The sequence below is a fragment of the Lepus europaeus genome, chromosome 2 (assembly GCF_033115175.1).
Source record: "Lepus europaeus isolate LE1 chromosome 2, mLepTim1.pri, whole genome shotgun sequence".
NCBI lineage: Eukaryota > Metazoa > Chordata > Mammalia > Lagomorpha > Leporidae > Lepus > Lepus europaeus.
In genome coordinates this window covers 164,743,657-164,761,168 of record NC_084828.1, presented here as the reverse complement: position 1 = coordinate 164,761,168, position 17,512 = coordinate 164,743,657, and the positions used below count along the sequence as shown (strand labels likewise).

At 39.0% G+C, this 17,512-nt stretch overlaps 1 protein-coding gene across 1 annotated transcript in view; it reads right to left on the bottom strand.

Moving 5' to 3' along the window:
• ZCWPW2 (zinc finger CW-type and PWWP domain containing 2) overlaps nucleotides 1-17,512 on the bottom strand; it is a 219,536-nt gene that overhangs the window by 201,232 nt on the left and 792 nt on the right. The window lies entirely within an intron of this gene.

Below are 17,512 nucleotides of genomic sequence, written 5' to 3'. Positions count from 1 at the left end.
ACCATACTGTTTTGATTATTGTAGCTTTGTATCATTTGAAATCAGAAATTATAATGCTCCCAAACTCATTCTTTTTTCTCAAGATGTTTTGGCTATTATGGATCCTTTTGTGACTCTGTATTAGTTTTTGGATTACTTTTTCTATTTATGCAAAAGATGGCATTCACTTTGGGTGTTACGGAAAAAAATGTGACAGTATTGTAAAAAATACTATAACTCAGTGTATACTGATGATATTTGTTGCCCAAACACATAGGATCCCATTGTAGATGTACTGACATTTTGAACAAACACATGAGAATCTCTAATTCTCATAATTCTCAGATTGATGTCAAAAGTTTTAAAAATAGGCTGGGCTAGATTAAAACCCATTATGACCCATTGTCCTAAATATATCTATAAAGACTTAAATTAAGCAATACATATAGCACTTATGGCAACTTTGAAATAGATACTATATCATTGCAATATTTAAAAATTGCAAACAGGACTTAAATGAATTAAATTAAAACATACTAAGGAGTCATTACAAGCGTTCAAGCAGAATGATATTTACATTTTCAAAAGATCATTTTGAAGTAAGTACAATGAGTGAGTTGTAATCAAATAGATAAATAAATAAAGGATACTATTTTAGGGACTGTCATTGTGGTCCAGTGGGCTAAGCCACCACTTGCAATGCTGGTATCCCACATCAGAATTCTGGTTCAAGTCACAGCTGTTCTGCTTCCGATTCAGCTCCCTGATAATGTAACTGGGAAAGCAGTGAATGGTGGTCCAAATACTTGGGCCCTTGTAGCCCACATGGGACAATTAGATGGAGTTCCCATCCTCTGGCTTTGGCCTAGCCCAGCACATGGCAGTTGCAGCCACTGGGGGAATAAAGAAGTGGATGGAATTTCTATCATTCTCTGTCACTCCACCTTTCAAACAAATGAATGAATGGCTAAATAAATCAATCTTCTTAAAAAGATACCATTTTAGCAGTCTAGATAGATAAGGGCTAAGTAGAATCACAAAATGAGATGAATAGATTTCCCTATGGAATGAAAGGGAGGGAAATTTAAAGTTAAAAGGGATTGATATAGAATAATTGTCGAGAGAAAGTAGAATCAGGCCAACTCTGTCGCACAGCAGGTTGTTGCCACCTACAATGCCAGCATTCCATATGGTTGCTGATTCGAGTGGGCTGCTCCACTTCCAAACCAGTTCCCTGCTAATGTGTCCAGGAAGTAGATAATAACTTAAGTCTTTGGGCTCCTGCAGCCACATAGGAGAACTGGGTAGAGTTCCAGGCAACAGTTGAAGTCATTTGAGTAGTAAATCAGTGGATGCAAGATTCTCTCTCTCTCTCACTCTCTCTCTAACTCTGCCTTTAAAATAAATAAATAATGTTTTAAAAAGAGAAAATAGAATAATTGTCAAGGGAAAATTATTAACAAAATAGTAACTGAATAAAAGAGAGATGGTGGGGGATTGTATTAGTATACTTCAGAGAAACAAAACAAACATGGTGAGGACATATCTATGTGAGGTGATTTCATAAGGTTCATAGAAAATGGAGTTACAAGTTTATTGGGGTTTTCGAAAAATTTTTGAAACTTGTGATAACAAAGCGTCTTCAAAAAGTTGGTGAAATATCAGTAGTATATAAAAAAACTATGCATGGATTTTTAGGAGTTTTTTGCACAGAGATAAACATTTTTTTCACTTATTTAATAAATTAATTTTAGGGGCAGAGAGAGAAAGAAAGAGACAGAGACAGACAGAGCAAACTCCCATCTGCTGGTTCACTCCTCAAAGGCCTAAAACAACTGGGGCTGGGCCCGGGCTGGAGCTGGATGCCAGCAATGCAATCCAGTCTCCCACTAGGTGTCTGGAGCCCAACTACTTGAGCTAAAACAGGCTACCTCCTAGGATCTCCATTGGCAGGAAATGGGCATGGGATATGTACATCTTTTTTATTTGTTTTTTTTGTTTGTTTGTTTGTTTTTGACAGGCAGAGTGGATAGTGAGACAGAGAGAGACAGAGAGAAAGGTCTTCCTTTTGCCATTGGTTCACCCTCCAATGGCCGCCGCGGCTGGCGCACCGCGCTGATCCGAAGCCAGGAGCCAGGTGCTTCTCCTGCTCTCCCATGGGGTGCAGGGCCTAAGCACTTGGGCCATCCTCCACTGCACTCCCGGACCACAGCAGAGAGCTGGCCTGGAAGAGGGGCAACCGGGAAAGACTCCGGCGCCCTGACCGGGACTAGAACACGGTGAGCCGGCGCCGCAGGCGGAGGATTAGCCTATTGAGCCGCGGCACCAGCCGGGACATGTACATCTTAACTTCTACACTAAATGGCTGTTCCAAAACTTATCTTTTAATTTTAGTTTTATATGAAAACTTTGAAGTATCTTCATGTGCATGTAAGGACTTGGCTCATGCTATTATGGAGGCTGAAAAGTCACACACTGTATTTTGTAAACTACAGACTCAACAGAACTGAGACTGTTCAGTAGAGTGTGAAAGTCTAAAAATTAGGGGAGCCAAGGATGTAAATTTCAATTCAAGGTCAGGAGAATACATATATTCTGTAAATATTCGGGCAGAGAGCATTTTCACTTCCCCCATCTTTTTGTTCTATTTAGGTGCCAGTGGATTGCATTTTTTTTACCCACAACGGGAAAGGCAAACTGCCTTATGCAGTCTACTAAGATGCTAATCTCACCCGGAAACATCTCGAAGACATACCAGAAATAACATGTAATCAAATACCTGTGCACTCCATGGTACACTGTCAAAACTGACACCCTAAATTAACCATTATACCAAGTCAAAAATTCACTTTTACACTGAATGAGTTGTGTAATGGCTTTGAAAATTATCCCCTTTCCTTTGCTATATAATGTATTTCTTTTTTTTAACTTTTATTTAATAAATATAAATTCTCAAAGTATAGCTTTTGGATGACAGTGGTTTTTTCCCCCCAATAACTTCCCTCCCACCTGCAACCCTCCCCTTTCCCGCTCCCTCTCCCATTCCATTCACATCAAGATTCATTTTCAATTATCTTTATAAACAGAAGATCAATTTAGTATATATTAAATAAAGATTTCAACAGTTTGCACCAACACAGGAACACAAAGTATAAACTACTGTTTGAGTACTAGTTATACCGTTAATTCACATTGTACAACACATTAGGGACAGAGATCCTACATGAGGAGTAAGTGCACAGTGACTTCTGTTGTTGACTTAACAATTGACATTCTTGTTTATAGCATCAGTAATCACCCTAGGCTCTTGTCATGGGTTCCAAGGCTATGGAAGCCTTTTGAGTTTGCCAACTCTGATCTTATTTAGACAAGGCCATAGTCAAAGTGGAAGTTCTCTCCTCCCTTCAGAGAAAAGTACCTCCTTCTTTGATGGCCCGTTCTTTCCACTGGAATCTCACTCACAGAGATCTTTCATTTAGGTTTTTTTTTTTTTTTTTTTTCAGAGTGTCTTGGCTTTCCATGCCTAAGATACTCTCATGGGCTCTTCAGCCAGATCTGAATGCCTTAAGGGCTAATTCTGAGGCCAGAGTGCTGTTTAGAACATCTGCAATTCTATGCATCTGCTGTATATCCTGCTTCCCATGTTGGATCGGTCTCTCCTTTTTAATTCTTTCAGTTAATATTAGCAGACATTAGCCTTGTTTATGTGATTCCCTTTGACTCTTAATCCTTTCATTATGGTCAATTGTGAACGGAAATTGATCACTTGCACTAGTGAGATGGCATTAGTACATGCCACCTTGATGGGATTGAATTGGAATCCCCTGGCATGTTTCTAACTCTACCATTTGGGGCAAGTCTTATTGAGCATGTCCCAAATTGTACATCTCCTCCCTCTCTGATTCCCACTTTTATATTTAACAGGGATCACTTTTCAGTTAAATTTAAACACCTAAGAATAATTGTGTGTTAATTACAGAGTTCAGCCAATAGTACTAGAACAAAAAAAATACTATAATGCATAAAGTATTGCATTGTGCATCAACAGACAGGACAAGAGCTCATCAAGTCACTGTTTCTCACAGTGTCCAATTCACTTCAACAGGTTTCCCCTTTGGTGCTCAGTTAGTTGTCGCCGATCAGGGAGAACGTATCATATTTGTCCCTTTGGGACTGGCTTATTTCACTCAGCATGATGTTTTCCAGATTCCTCCAATTTCTTGCAAATGACCAGATTCCATTTTTTTTACTGCTGTATAGTATTCTATAGAGTACATGTCCCATAATTTCTTTATCCAGTCTACTGTTGATGGCAATTAGGTTGGTTACAGGTTTTAGTTATTGTGAATTGAGCTGCAATAAACAAAAGGTGCAGACAGCTCTTTTATTTGCCAATTTAATTTCCTTTGGGTAAATTACAAGGAGTGGAATGGCTGGGTTGTATGGTAGGGTTATATTCAGGTTTCTGAGGAATCTCCAAACTGACTTCCATAGTGGCTTAACCAGTTTGCATTCCTACCAGCAGAGTATTAGTGCCCCTTTTTCCCCACATCCTCGCCAGCATCTGTTGGTAGATTTCTGACTGTGAGCCATTCTCACTGGGGTGAGGTGAAACCTCATTGTGGTTTTGATTTGCATTTCCCTGATGGATAGTGATCCTGAGCATTTTTTCATGTGTCTGTTGGCCATTTGGATTTCCTCTTTTGAAAAATGTCTATTGAGGTCCTTGGCCCATCGCTTAAGTGGGTTGTTTGGTTGGTTGTTGTGGAGTTTCTTGATCTCTTTGTAGATTCTGGTTTTTAATCCTTTATCTGTTGCATGCTTTGCAAATATTTTTTCCCATTCTGTCGGTTGCCTCTTTGCTTTCCTGATCATTTCTTTTGCAGTACAGAAACATCTCCATTTGATCTAATCCCAATTGTTAATTTTGGCTTTGACTACCTGTGCCTCTGGGGTCTTTTCCAAGAAGTCTTTCCCTGTGTGTATATCTTGCAGGGTTTCTCCAATGTTCTCCAATAATTTGATGGTGTTGGGTTATAGATTTAGACCTTTAATCCATGTTGAGTGGATTTTTTTTTTTGACAGGCAGAGTTAGACAGTGAGAGAGAGACAGAGAGAAAGGTCTTCCTTTTTCCCTTGGTTCACCCCCCATGTGGCCGCCATGGATGGCGCCCTGCGGCTGGCGCACTGCGCCAATCTGAAGCCAGAAACCAGATGCTTCCTCCTGGTCTCCCAAGCGGGTGCAGGGCCCAAGGACCTGGGCCATCCTCCAATGCACTCCCAGGCCACAGCAGAGAGCTGGACTGGAAGAGGAGCAACCGGGAAAGAATCCAGCGCCCTCAGTGGTACTAGAACCTGGGGTGCTGGTGCCGCAGGTCAGCCTAGTGAGCCGCGGCACCGGCTAGAGTGGATTTTTGTGTAAGATGTAAAGTAGGGGTCTTGCTTCATGCTTCTCTGCACATGGAAATCCAGTTTTCCCAGCACCATTTATTGAAGAGAATGTCCTTGCTCCAGGAATTGGTTTTAGAACTTTGAGCAAATATAAGTTGGCTGTAGATGTTTGGATTGATTTCTGGCATTTCTATTCTGTTCCATTGGTCTATCCATGTATTTCTGTACCAGTACCATGCTGCTTTGATTACAAATGCCCTGTAGTATGTCCTGAAATCTGGTATTGTGATGCCTCTGGCTTTGTTTTTGTTGTACAAGATTGCTTTAGCTCTTCAAGGTCTCCTGTGCCTCCATATAAAATTCAGCATCATTTTTTCCAGACCTGAGAAGAATGTCTTTGGTATTTTGATTGGAATCACATTGAATCTATAATTTGCTTTTGGGAGAATGGACATTTTGATGATATTGATTCTTCCAATCCATGAGCATGGAAGATTTTTCCATTTTTTGGCATCCTCTTCTATTTCTTTAAGGTTTTGTAATTCTCATCATAGAGATCCTTGACTTCCCTGGCTAAGTTTATTCCAAGGTATTTGATTGTTTTTGTAGCTATTGCGAATGGGATTGATCTTAGAAGTTCTTTCTCAACTGTAGCATTGCCTGTGTATACAAAGGCTGTTGATTTTTGTGCATTGATTTTATATCCTGCTACTTTGGCCAAACTCTTCTATGAGTTCCAATAGTCTCTTAGTGGAGTTCTTTGGATCCCCTAAATAAAGAATCATATCATCTGCAAAGAGGGATAGTTTGACTTCTTCCTTCTCAATTTGTATCCCTTTAATTTCTTTTTCTTGCCTAATAGCTCTGGCCAAAACTTCCAAATATATGTTGAATAGCAGTGGTGAGAGTGGGCATCGCTGTCTGGTACCAGATCTCAGTGGAAATGCTTCCAACTTTTCCCCATTCAATAGGATGCTGGCTGTGGGTTTTTCATAAATTGCTTTGATTGTATTGAGGAATGTTCCTTCTATACCCAATATGCTCAGAGTTTTCATCATGAAAGGGTGTTGCATTTTATTGAATGCTTTCTCTGCATCTATTAAGGTAATCATATGGTTTTTCTTCTGCAGTTTGTTAATGTGGTGTATCACATTGATTGATTTACAAACACTGAACCATCCCTGCATACTAGGGATAAATCCCACTTGGTCTGGGTGGATGATCTTTCTGATGTGTTGTTGCATTCTATTAGCCAGAATTTTATTGAGGATTTTTGTGTCTATGTTCATCAGCAATACTGGTCTGTAACTTTCTTTCAATGCTGCATCTTTTTCCGTCTTAGGGATTAAGGTGATGCTGGCTTCATAGAAAGAATTTGGGAGGATTCCCTCTTTTTCAATTGCTCTGTATAGTTTGAGGAGGATTGGAGTTAATTCTTCTTCTTTAAATGTCTGGTAGAATTCAGCAGTGAATCCACCCAGTCCTGGGCTTTTCTTTGTTGGGAGGGCCTTTATTACTGTTTCAATTTTTGTCTCACTTAAGGGTCTGTTTAGGTTTTCTATGTCTTCCTGGTTCAATTTAGGTAGGTTGCATGTGTCCAGGAATCTATCCATTTCTGATAGATTTCCCTGTTTGCTGGCATACAACTCTTTGTAGTAATTTGATAATTCTTTTTATTTCTGTGGTGTCTGTTATTACATTCCCCTTTTCATCTCTGATTTTATTGATTTGGGTCTTTTCTCTTCCTTTTTTAGTTGGGCCAATGGTGTGTCAATTTTGTTGATTTTTTCAAAAAATAAGCTCCTTGTTTGGCTGATTTTTTGTAATTTTTTTTATTCAATTCTGTTGATTTCTTCTCTGATTTTAATTATTTCTCTTCTCCTACTAGTTTTGGGTCTGGTTTGCGGCAGTTTTTCTAGATCCTTGAGATGCATTGAAAGCTCATTTATTTTGTGGCTTTCCAATTTCTTGATGGAGGCACCTATTGCTATAAACTTTCCTCTTAACACTGCTTTTGCTGTATCCCATAAGTTTTGATATGTTGTGTTGTTATCCTCTTTTACTTCCAGAAAGTTTTTGATTTCTCTTTTGATTTCTTCTATGACCCAGTGTTCATTCAGGAGCATGTTGTTCAGTCTCCATGTGTTTGCATAAGCTCTAGGGATTCCTGAGTTGCTAATTTCCAGCTTCATCCCACTGTGGTCTGAGAAGCTGCATCGTATGATTCTAATTCTTTTGAATTTTCTTTCTTCTTCTTCTTCTTCTTCTTCTTCTTCTTCTTCTTCTTCTTCTTCTTTTGACAGCAGAGTGGACAGTGAGAGAGAGACAGAGAGAAAGGTCTTCCTTTTGCCGTTGGTTCACCCTCCAATGGCCACCACGGAAGGCGCGCTGCGGCCGGTGTACCGCGCTGATCCGATGGCAGGAGCCAGGTGCTTCTCCTAGTCTCCCATGGGGTGCAGGGCCCAAGGGCTTGGGCCATCCTCCACTGCACTCCCTGGCCACAGCAGAGAGCTGGCCTGGAAGAGGGGCAACCTGGACAGGATCGGTGCCCCGACCGGGACTAGAACCCAGTGTGCCGGCGCCGCAAGATGGAGGATTAGCCTAGTGAGCCGTGGCACCGGCTAATTCTTTTGAATTTTCTGAGACCTGCTTTATGGCCTAGTATGTGGTCAATCCTAGAGTAGGTTCCATGCACTGCTGAGAAGAATGTAAATTCTTTAAAAGTAGGATTGAACGTTCTATAGATACCTGTTAGATCCATTTTGGCTATAGTGTTGATTAAATCTGCTGTTTCCTTGTTGACCTACTGTCTGGTTGATCTGAGAGTGGAGTATTGAAGTCCCCCAGTACTATTCTATTGGAGTCTAAGTCTCCCTTTAAGTCCCTTACCATATCTTTTAAATAAACCGGTGCCGTGTAATTAGGTGCATATACATTTATAATAGTTACATCTTCCTGTTGAATTGATCCCTTAATCATTATATAGTGCCCCTCTTTGTCTCTCTTAACAGTTTTTGTGTTAAAGTTTATTTTGTCTGATATTAACACGGCTACGCTAGCTCTTTTTTCATTTCTGTTGGCATAGAATATCTTTTTCCAACCTTTCACTTTCAATCTGCATGCATCTTTGTTGGAAAGATGTGTTTCTAGTAAGCAGCAAATGGATGGGTTTTGTTTTTTAATCCATTCAGCCAATCTGTGTCTTTTTTTTTTTTTTTTTGACAGGCAGAGTGGATAGTGAGAGAGAGAGACAGAGAGAAAGGTCTTCCTTTGCCTTTGGTTCACCCTCCAATGGCTGCCCCAGTAAGCGCATTGTGCTGATCCGAAGCCAGGAGCCAGGTGCTTTTCCTGGTCTCCCATGCGAGTGCAGGGCCCAAGCACTTGGGCCATCGTCCACTGCACTCCTGGGCCATAGCAGAGAGCTGGCCTGGAATAGGGGCAACCGAGACAGAATCCGGCGCCCCGACTGGGTCTAGAACCCGGTGTGCTGTGCCGCTAGGCAGAGGATTAGCCTGTTGAGCCATGGTGCCAGCCAATCTGTCTTTTAACAGGAGAGTTGAGGCCATTAACATTTAATGTGACTATTGATAAGTAGTGACTTTGCCCTGCCATTTTCCGAAGATATTTCTAATATATGCTTTGAACTTCCTGTGATCTTTTGCTGGGAGGTTTTCTTCCTTTATCTTCTTTCATGTTGATGGCCGTGTTTCTGTGTTTCTGTGTGTAACACATCTTTAAGCATCTTTTCCAGGGCTGGACGAGTGGTGACAAATCTTTCAATTTCCGTTTTCTATGAAAGGTCTTTATTTCACCTTCATTCACAAATGAGAGATTTGCAGGATATAGTATTCTGGGCTGGCAGTCTTTTTCTCTTAATACCTGGGTTATATCTCACCATTCCCTCCTAGCCTGTAGAGTTTCTGATGAGAAGTCTGCTGTGAGTCTAATTGGAGATCCTTTGAGAGTAATCTGACATCTCTCTCTTGCACATTTTAAAATCTTTATGTTTCACTGTGGTAAGTTCAATTACAACGTGTTGTGGTGAGGATCTCTTTTGGTCATGTTCTCCAAACCTGGGAAATTTTCTGCTAGTATCTCACTAAAAAGTCCTTCTAATCCTTTCTCTGTCTCCATGCCTTCAGGAACTCCTAGAACCCGAATGTTGGGTTTTTTAATAGCATCTTGTAGATTCCCGACAATATTTTTAGATTTCTAATTTCCTCTTCTTTTGTTTGGTTTGACTGTATACTTTCCTTTGCTCTGTCTTCACATCTGATATTCTCTCTTCTATCTCACTGATTCTGTTTTTAAGACTCTCAAATGCGTTTGTCATTTGATCTATTGAATTCTTCATTTCATTTTGATTTCTCTTCAATATCACAAATTCATGTTCTACTAGATTCTTCATTTCATTTTGATTCCTCCTTAAGTTTTCATTTTCATGAGAGAGATTTTCTATCCTGTCCAGTAAGGATTTCTATAGTTCAAGAATTTGTTTTTGAGAACTTCTAAATGTTCTTATAAATTTTTTTGAAATCCATATCTTGCATTTCTTCTATCTTATCATCTTCATAATCTTGAATTGGAGTGCCTTGCTCATTTAGGGGCGTCAAAATGTCTTCCTTTTTCTTGTTTCCTCATTTTCTGCATTTGTAGCTTGGCATTGTGGGGATATTCTTTGGTTTCTTCTTTTTTTTTTTTCCTCGCTGTCGTGGCTTTTCTCGTTACACTATGACTCTAGATTAAGTGAACTGTCTGCTTTTGATGGATCTTTAGAGGCTTGTGATGGGTGTGGCCAGAGAGCTCTGTTCAGTTCTTCAGGGTTAAGGGTGTGCCAAAGGTGACACACCCAGGTTAGGCGTGGTAAATCTCTTTCTCTCTTGGGAAGTAATTCCGCACAGCTGAGCTATTCTCCTTGAAGGCAGTCAGTGTCTGAGCTTGGCCCCTGTCGGTATAATATTCCTCTGCTCTGTCCCAAGGACCACACAAAAGATCCATGCAGTCCTCAGTGTAAGCTCAGATTCCCCTGCAATCTCACACCAGGTTGCCAAGGTTATCGAGTTTGTGGCGTCTCCCACCAAGTACTCATGTCTCAGGTACTCTGTGAGCTCTCTCACACACCCTCAGTAATTTTTCACAGTCTCAATTCATAAGCTCCACACATACAGTAGGTCTTAATCTCCTGTTATTTCTACCCCCACAGTCAGGTTCTTCTGCTTGGTTGAGGGCGGTTGCAGCCCTGAGGTGACACAGCTGTTACATATGTCCAAAATGGCATTTGCTCTTTGTCTTGCTCACCTTTGTAAGGTGAGTGGAGAGAGAGAATTGTGTCCTTACTGGTCCCTTTTATTATTATTTTTTTCTCTCTTCTTGTTAGCCTGGTGATCTTTCCCCCACAGGTCTTCACTCCTTGCTTCCTCTAGACTGTTCCAGCTGCTTTCCTGCCAGTGTCTCGGGCTATTGAGGTTTCATCTCACCTCCCTTTCCAGTGCTGGTGCATAGACTTGGCAGTTGGGGTCCCAAGCCATGGGCGCCCATGCCCTCCACGTAGGTCCACTGTTCCCCACTAATTCTGAAAGAGTTTCCTCTGCAGTTTTCCCCCTAACTCTTCCCTGAAACTACAGTATCTCCACCTTTATTAAACTATCTTTTCCCGGACTATCAGTGTGCTCCCTCCTATTCCGCCATCTTGGAAGACTCCCTTGGTATATAATGTATTTCAAAACACAATTTTCTTTCTACAGATCTTATAGTACTTTAATGTCAACCTTCCAACGCCTTCCCTCTGAAAAATTAACTTTTTCTTGGTTTCTACAATGTAGAAGACCGCTTCAAAGATGGAATTATTTCTTCTTTTCTTCTTCTTTCAGGGAAAAAACATTTTTTATAGGCATGTATAGAAATGCAGCCAAAACATTAAGTAGGACAAAATTTCCTGTTAAGTTTCACATGGCTATTTTGTCAATATGAGTAATTTTTCTGTGATATATTTTACTTCATTATTTCAAAAGGGCATTTTGTCTGTTTCATCACAGTGGCTGGCATTTGGTATAGACTAAATACATAGCCAATATTAAATGAATTAATTAATTAATATCTTTTTTTTTTTTTTTTTTGACAGGCAGAGTGGACAGTGAGAGAGAGAGACAGAGAGAAAGGTCTTCCTTTTGCCGTTGGTTCACCCTCCAATGGCCGCCGCGGTAGCGCGCTGCGGCCGGCGCACCGCGCTGTTCCGATGGCAGGAGCCAGGTGCTTCTCCTGGTCTCCCATGGGGTGCAGGACCCAAGGACTTGGGCCATCCTCCACTGCACTCCCTAGCCACAGCAGAGAGCTGGCCTGGAAGAGGGGCAACCGGGACAGGATCGGTGCCCCGACCGGGACTAGAACCCGGTGTGCCGGCGCCGCAAGGCGGAGGATTAGCCTGTTGAGCCACGGCGCCGGCTAATTAATATCTTAAGCTAACTGAAAAGCTTTTCAACTCAAAATTATATTGATCAAGCTTATATATCTCAGACAAGCCTAATTATTAGAGACAATAGTCTATACCTCTTCTATAAGTAGAATGTAAAAGCCGTGGTAATTTGCTATCTACCATCATCCATTCTTTTGAAAAGTACACGAACAAGCTCTCCTTTTATAGTTAGGTCCCTTATAAAATCAATTTTCTGTTTGAATTCATATATTCATCACATTGCCCCCACATAAGCTCACTTCAATTTAATATATTTTACTGTTTAACAATATTTTAAATTGATCACCCTATTAAATTTCCCTACAAAAAATTACTTTTAAAAATTCTGCAAACAGGGGTAGATGTTTGACACAGTAGTTAGGAAGCCTAACTCAGCCATCAGAGTACTTGGGTTTGATAATAGGCTCCAGCACTTGACCCCAGCTTGCTGTCAGCTGCTGAAAGGCAGAGGTGATTGCTCAAGTAGTTGAGTTCCTGCCATACACATGGGAGAGCTGGATTGTGTTTCCAAGTACTGCTACAGCCTGGCCCTACCACTGACTTTGCAGGCATCTGAAGAGTGAACCAAGAGATGGGAGCAACCTCCTTCTCTTTCTATAAAAAATAATAAAATATAAAAAAAAATTTCCATGAACTTAAGTTCTAAAAATGCCCTTAATATTGTTATCATTACATTAGAACTCTAATGACCAAATAATAGATACATTACAAGTTATAACCCTAATAAAATATCAAAAGTAAGCTTTGATTGTAAATACATGTCATAAAAAATGGATAGGATCTTCATACATGTCCTTCCCCCAATTAGGTCAGAGATGAATATTATTTATTTGCTAGAAAGAAACAGGATTCAGGCTAATTCTGTTCTTACATTTTATACTCTGCATTCCAAATAATTTGAGAGTAGAAGAATATATATAGCAATCATCATTTACATGAACTTTTGAGTTACATATCAAAAAATCATATGCCATCAAACATTTTTAGTGATCAAATGATAACTCAATTTGGTCCTTCTGCAGAATTTTCCAAAGCAGCTGAAAATCACTATTATCAAGACTTAGGTCAGATTAAAGGTACTGAAAGAGACAATTACCAAAGAAGAAAGTGTTAAGAGACCAGCCAGAACACTGAAGCAGATCAGTTTCAAGGAAGAAAACATGCAAGTCCATACCTGAGAACTAATATTCTGAAAATATGTTAACCAAATAACTCCCTGTCAAGCTTTCACTTACCTTCCAAGGTTTAGGATATCTGTTGCCCAGTCTGAATACTGATATTTTAAGATACACACACATTTGCAAACACACACTGTAAAAGAAGTCATAACTTTTAAAGAGTTTACAACCTTCTCCTCCTTCCCACCTCTGTGTACACAAGGGTGCTTGCCTACGTGTGTACATAAGAGACATAAAGAAAAAGATTATGTATGCTAAAAATCAGAGTTTCCAGTTTTAGGGGTATTCTTGAACTCACTTTTTATTCTTGCCACTAAAATTATTCCCTTACCCTAAATAACTTAAACCTGTAGCGGTGATATGTGGGAAGAAAAGAGGAAGCAAAATACCACTGATGAAATAACTCTGAATTTGATATTAATATGAAAAGACAGACATCGCTATTACAACTTAGTGGTTTTAACACCTTAAACCTGTTCTGCTGACACTGAAAAAAACTTATCTATACAGGATCTCAGAGCACAATACTCAAAATATAAACCCAAGAAACAGAAAGCATGACCTCTAAGATCAATATACAATTTAAATCACAAACCCAAATTTACTTAAATTTTTTTCTGCAAAGATTGCAGTCTTTTCTCTAACTTTTTGTACTTGGTGGCTCAGAAACACTTAGCACTCATTTAAAAAAACAGCAGTCTTCACTGTTTTCACATGTTGTCTAAACAAATAAAAAGATTTAAATAAACAGAAGTATGTTGTTTCACAGCAGATGTGCCTGGGCCCACATTGTTTATTCAGATATTGTTGTGAAATCCATCCTACCCCAGAGAAAAAAGAACCTAACCACAATCATTATTATTTCCTTCAGGACTTCTGTCCTTGATGAAGAACATCTAGACCTTGGTGAGAAGGTACACGGAGGTAGGAAAAGGTGGAAGTGGAACTCATGTGATATTTATCCCAATTTTTATTTACAGGAACTTTTAAACAGGACACTTTAAAAGGTGCCTGGTTCAACAGTGTTTAATTCAGTTCAAAATGGCCATTCTGTAACAACACACACACAAATGCTTCAAAAAGTTGATGGAAAAATATATTATGAAAAAAAGCTATGCATGATTTCAAAATTTTTACAGCAAAATAAACTTTTTAATTTCATTTTTGCATGAACATATATATTGGATTTATATAAGGGTCACTCAAACACTCACACACACACACACACACACACACTTAATAGAGTTTACTGAGGAAAGAAAGGTTCATGAATCAGGCAGCACTCTAAACCAGTAGATTCACAGAACTCCACCCAATATCATGGCCAGATTGTGATATACAGAGAAATGAAGCAGCATACAGAAACAGCTGGGCTGGTTATAGCTCAGCATTTGCCTTATTTGGACATGGTGTGATGAGGCATTTGTCTGAGAAGGACATGATCTGGTCAGCTGGCACTAAATAGGCTAAAAGCTTGGCGGCTGTGATTTGTTTAGACTCAACTTTATCTGCTACAAATATACACTTTCATTAGGTTACACTTCATTACTTAGGGAGGCGGCCTTAGGCCACATTTAATTTAATAGATATCTGCAGAAGAAATGTGCTTCCAGTACTACTGACTGGCATTCTTATGGTGTATAATGAACTATTTCCAAAGGTTAATAGAAGACATAGGCCCAGAAAAAGTCTATGTGCTTAGAAAAAAATGGAAGTAAAATAACAAAAAATGTTTTCTTTGAAATTTACATACTAGGTTAAGATTAACTGGAAATAATGCAAACTTAGACAGGAGTTCTAACAAAATCCCACATTCCCAGACCCAACTCCACAAGTCAACATATCTAGGCTGGGGTGGATATTCTAAGCATTTAGCATAGTTTAATGTTGGTTACTAATTGTTTTTAGGTATTGAAATTTGAAACTCAGACTATTTAGTACTGAAAATAGCTGACATATCTTAGTAATTTAGCTCTTTAGTATAAAGTTGGTATACAGAATTTATTTTCAGTTTACCTAGAATTCTGTGTTAGATATTCAACATATTGCAAAATATACCTTGGAAACCCTTTAGATAGAATGGTTCAGAGGTTATCTGCAGTACATAGACCCTAAAATCACTTAGTAGAAAGTTTTGAAAGGTTTGTTTGAGGGAAGGTCTTAGTATTTAAAAATATTTTGTCTCAGCAGATCAGAAAATAAAGGAATATTTAAATTTTGGGAAACCTTTTAGGGCTTTTCAATCAATATATGTTGTATATATGGCTATACTTAATATTCAGTGGCTACCAATTAAATAAATGCTGCTGCATGTGCTGGTCTTTACATGATGTGAGTACAGTACTTAACTATAAAGTCATTGGATTACAATTTTTAGATGCCTGATGACCTAGCAAAACATAACTATGACAGAGAAGGTTAAAGTATGGACACAGACAAACTAAAAACAAATTGTGTTGCTACAGAGTTCAAGGAATTATAAGATCTAAGAAAATGCTATAAAGGAATTTCAAGGAGCAAGTACATTTCTGTGGAAAAGTTTTTTGGAGATCAAATAAGTAAGCTGGCACTTTTGTATCATATGGGTAACTTTTTTCCTCCTTATGTGTGTTTTTGTTACTTTTGTGAAAATAAATGTTGAAAGAATCCTAAGTAAAAAAAAAAACCATATATGCAGCGATTTACAACAACCTTTAAAAGGAATTCTTTTCTGCTGGTTTGAAACGTGACTTTCAATATAAAAATAAAATTCTCCCAAATATATCTTATATTAGGTAGGAAGATAAAAATTAGCCCAGGTGTGTGAAAGGGGCCTAAGTAAAACAAAGCATCTGAGTTAAAGAATGTAGTGGACTCTGGCAGCCTCAGAAATGTGTCTTGGAAGCACACCTTGTAAGCAGCCCAGTATTTTATGCTATAAAGTCCTGCCCACACCCCAACGAATTCACAGGTGATCCCAGTCTTCCAATCAATGAAGATACCCCAGGAGAATCCTCTCTTCTGGTGCCAAGAGGGCTACCTAGTCTGCTAAGATTGGTAATAAAACCTTGGGAAGAATTTTATACACTTCACACCCAGCGAACTTCCAGGAGGAGACAGTGGAAGGGAAGGAGAAACAGTGGAAAGAACCGGACTCCATGTCCTTATAAGCTCCAGTCTGAACGCAAACCACACTCTCAGCTCTTTTCTGGGATGCCCACCTGGCCTGCAACCACGCTTTACCTATCCAAATGACTACGCACTCTCACTCAGATCAGTCTGGAGAGGTGTCCATTCATCCTGACAGACACCCCACCTCAACAAACGCCACTACCAGCTTACCATGATTCTGTCCTACATTTGAATTCTTTCCTGGGCAAGACAAGAACCTCTATTCCAGCTATCTTTGACAATGCTTATAGCAAGTATAATTTTTTTAAAGTAGTAAGTTGTTTTGAAAATTTCAAATTGTATTTGTGGTTGCAGAAAATTCAACAATGGTTTAAATCCACCCAAAATTGTCAAATCTGGCCTGGGAGAGAACTTTTCACATGTTACAATTTACAGCTCTCTCTTAGAAAAAAAAGAAGCATCCCTTAAAAAAGAAAAAAAAGCCTATTCAGTCTTCCAATAAATTTCAGTGGAATTAAGACTTGCTCAGGAGACCCAGCTACTTAGCAAAACAGTTGGATAATGATCTAACAAGCCCCAAATTCTTTCGTTATTTAACCTAACAATGATTATCCACCTAGTCTCATTTTCCTATAACATGTCCCTACTAAGACTACATCTTTTAATTGCATCATCAGAGATCTTTTCCTCAGCAGCAACATTATAGTAAAACAGTAACTCATAATTATGACTAAAGTGTGTATCAAGTTTTTTCTATTTTATTTGCTAAAGCTAATTAAAGCAGATACATGTAAGTAAGAGGAAAGTGGCCACTTCTGGTAGATGCAAAGAGATCTTTCTTGATTTATGTTTTGTCATAACTGCCACATCCAAAAAAAAATAAAATAAAAGCTTTATTCTACTAAAATAATGTACAAATTTCATCAAGAAAATACTTTCGGTGTGCAACTCATTTTTTATAATCTTCAGGTGTGTACTTTATATCAAAAATAGATCCTCTCACTGGATAAATTTTAAAACACCAACCTACATCCATTTTTATTTTTATTTACCTGAAAGGTAAAAATAAATTTCTCTACTTTTCAACAGTTCTCAAATTATCCTGAACTGTGAATGAGAGTTCAAAAATTGAAAACATTTCTACACGTAAAAATTAAAAACTAGATTATTGCTTTATTTCTGATGATTTTGGATGTCTCAATCAATTTAACAGTACTGGGCAAAACAGAATGCTTAGTGGCTCGCTTTTACACGGAAAACTCGCGCGGCCACATCGTAGAGCGACTCAAGTTAAGGACTGATTCTTTCTCAAAATATTTAAAACACTGCTCACTCTCATCCCCCAGCTCAAAGAATGGACTCGAATGGCTCTCCTTTCTAA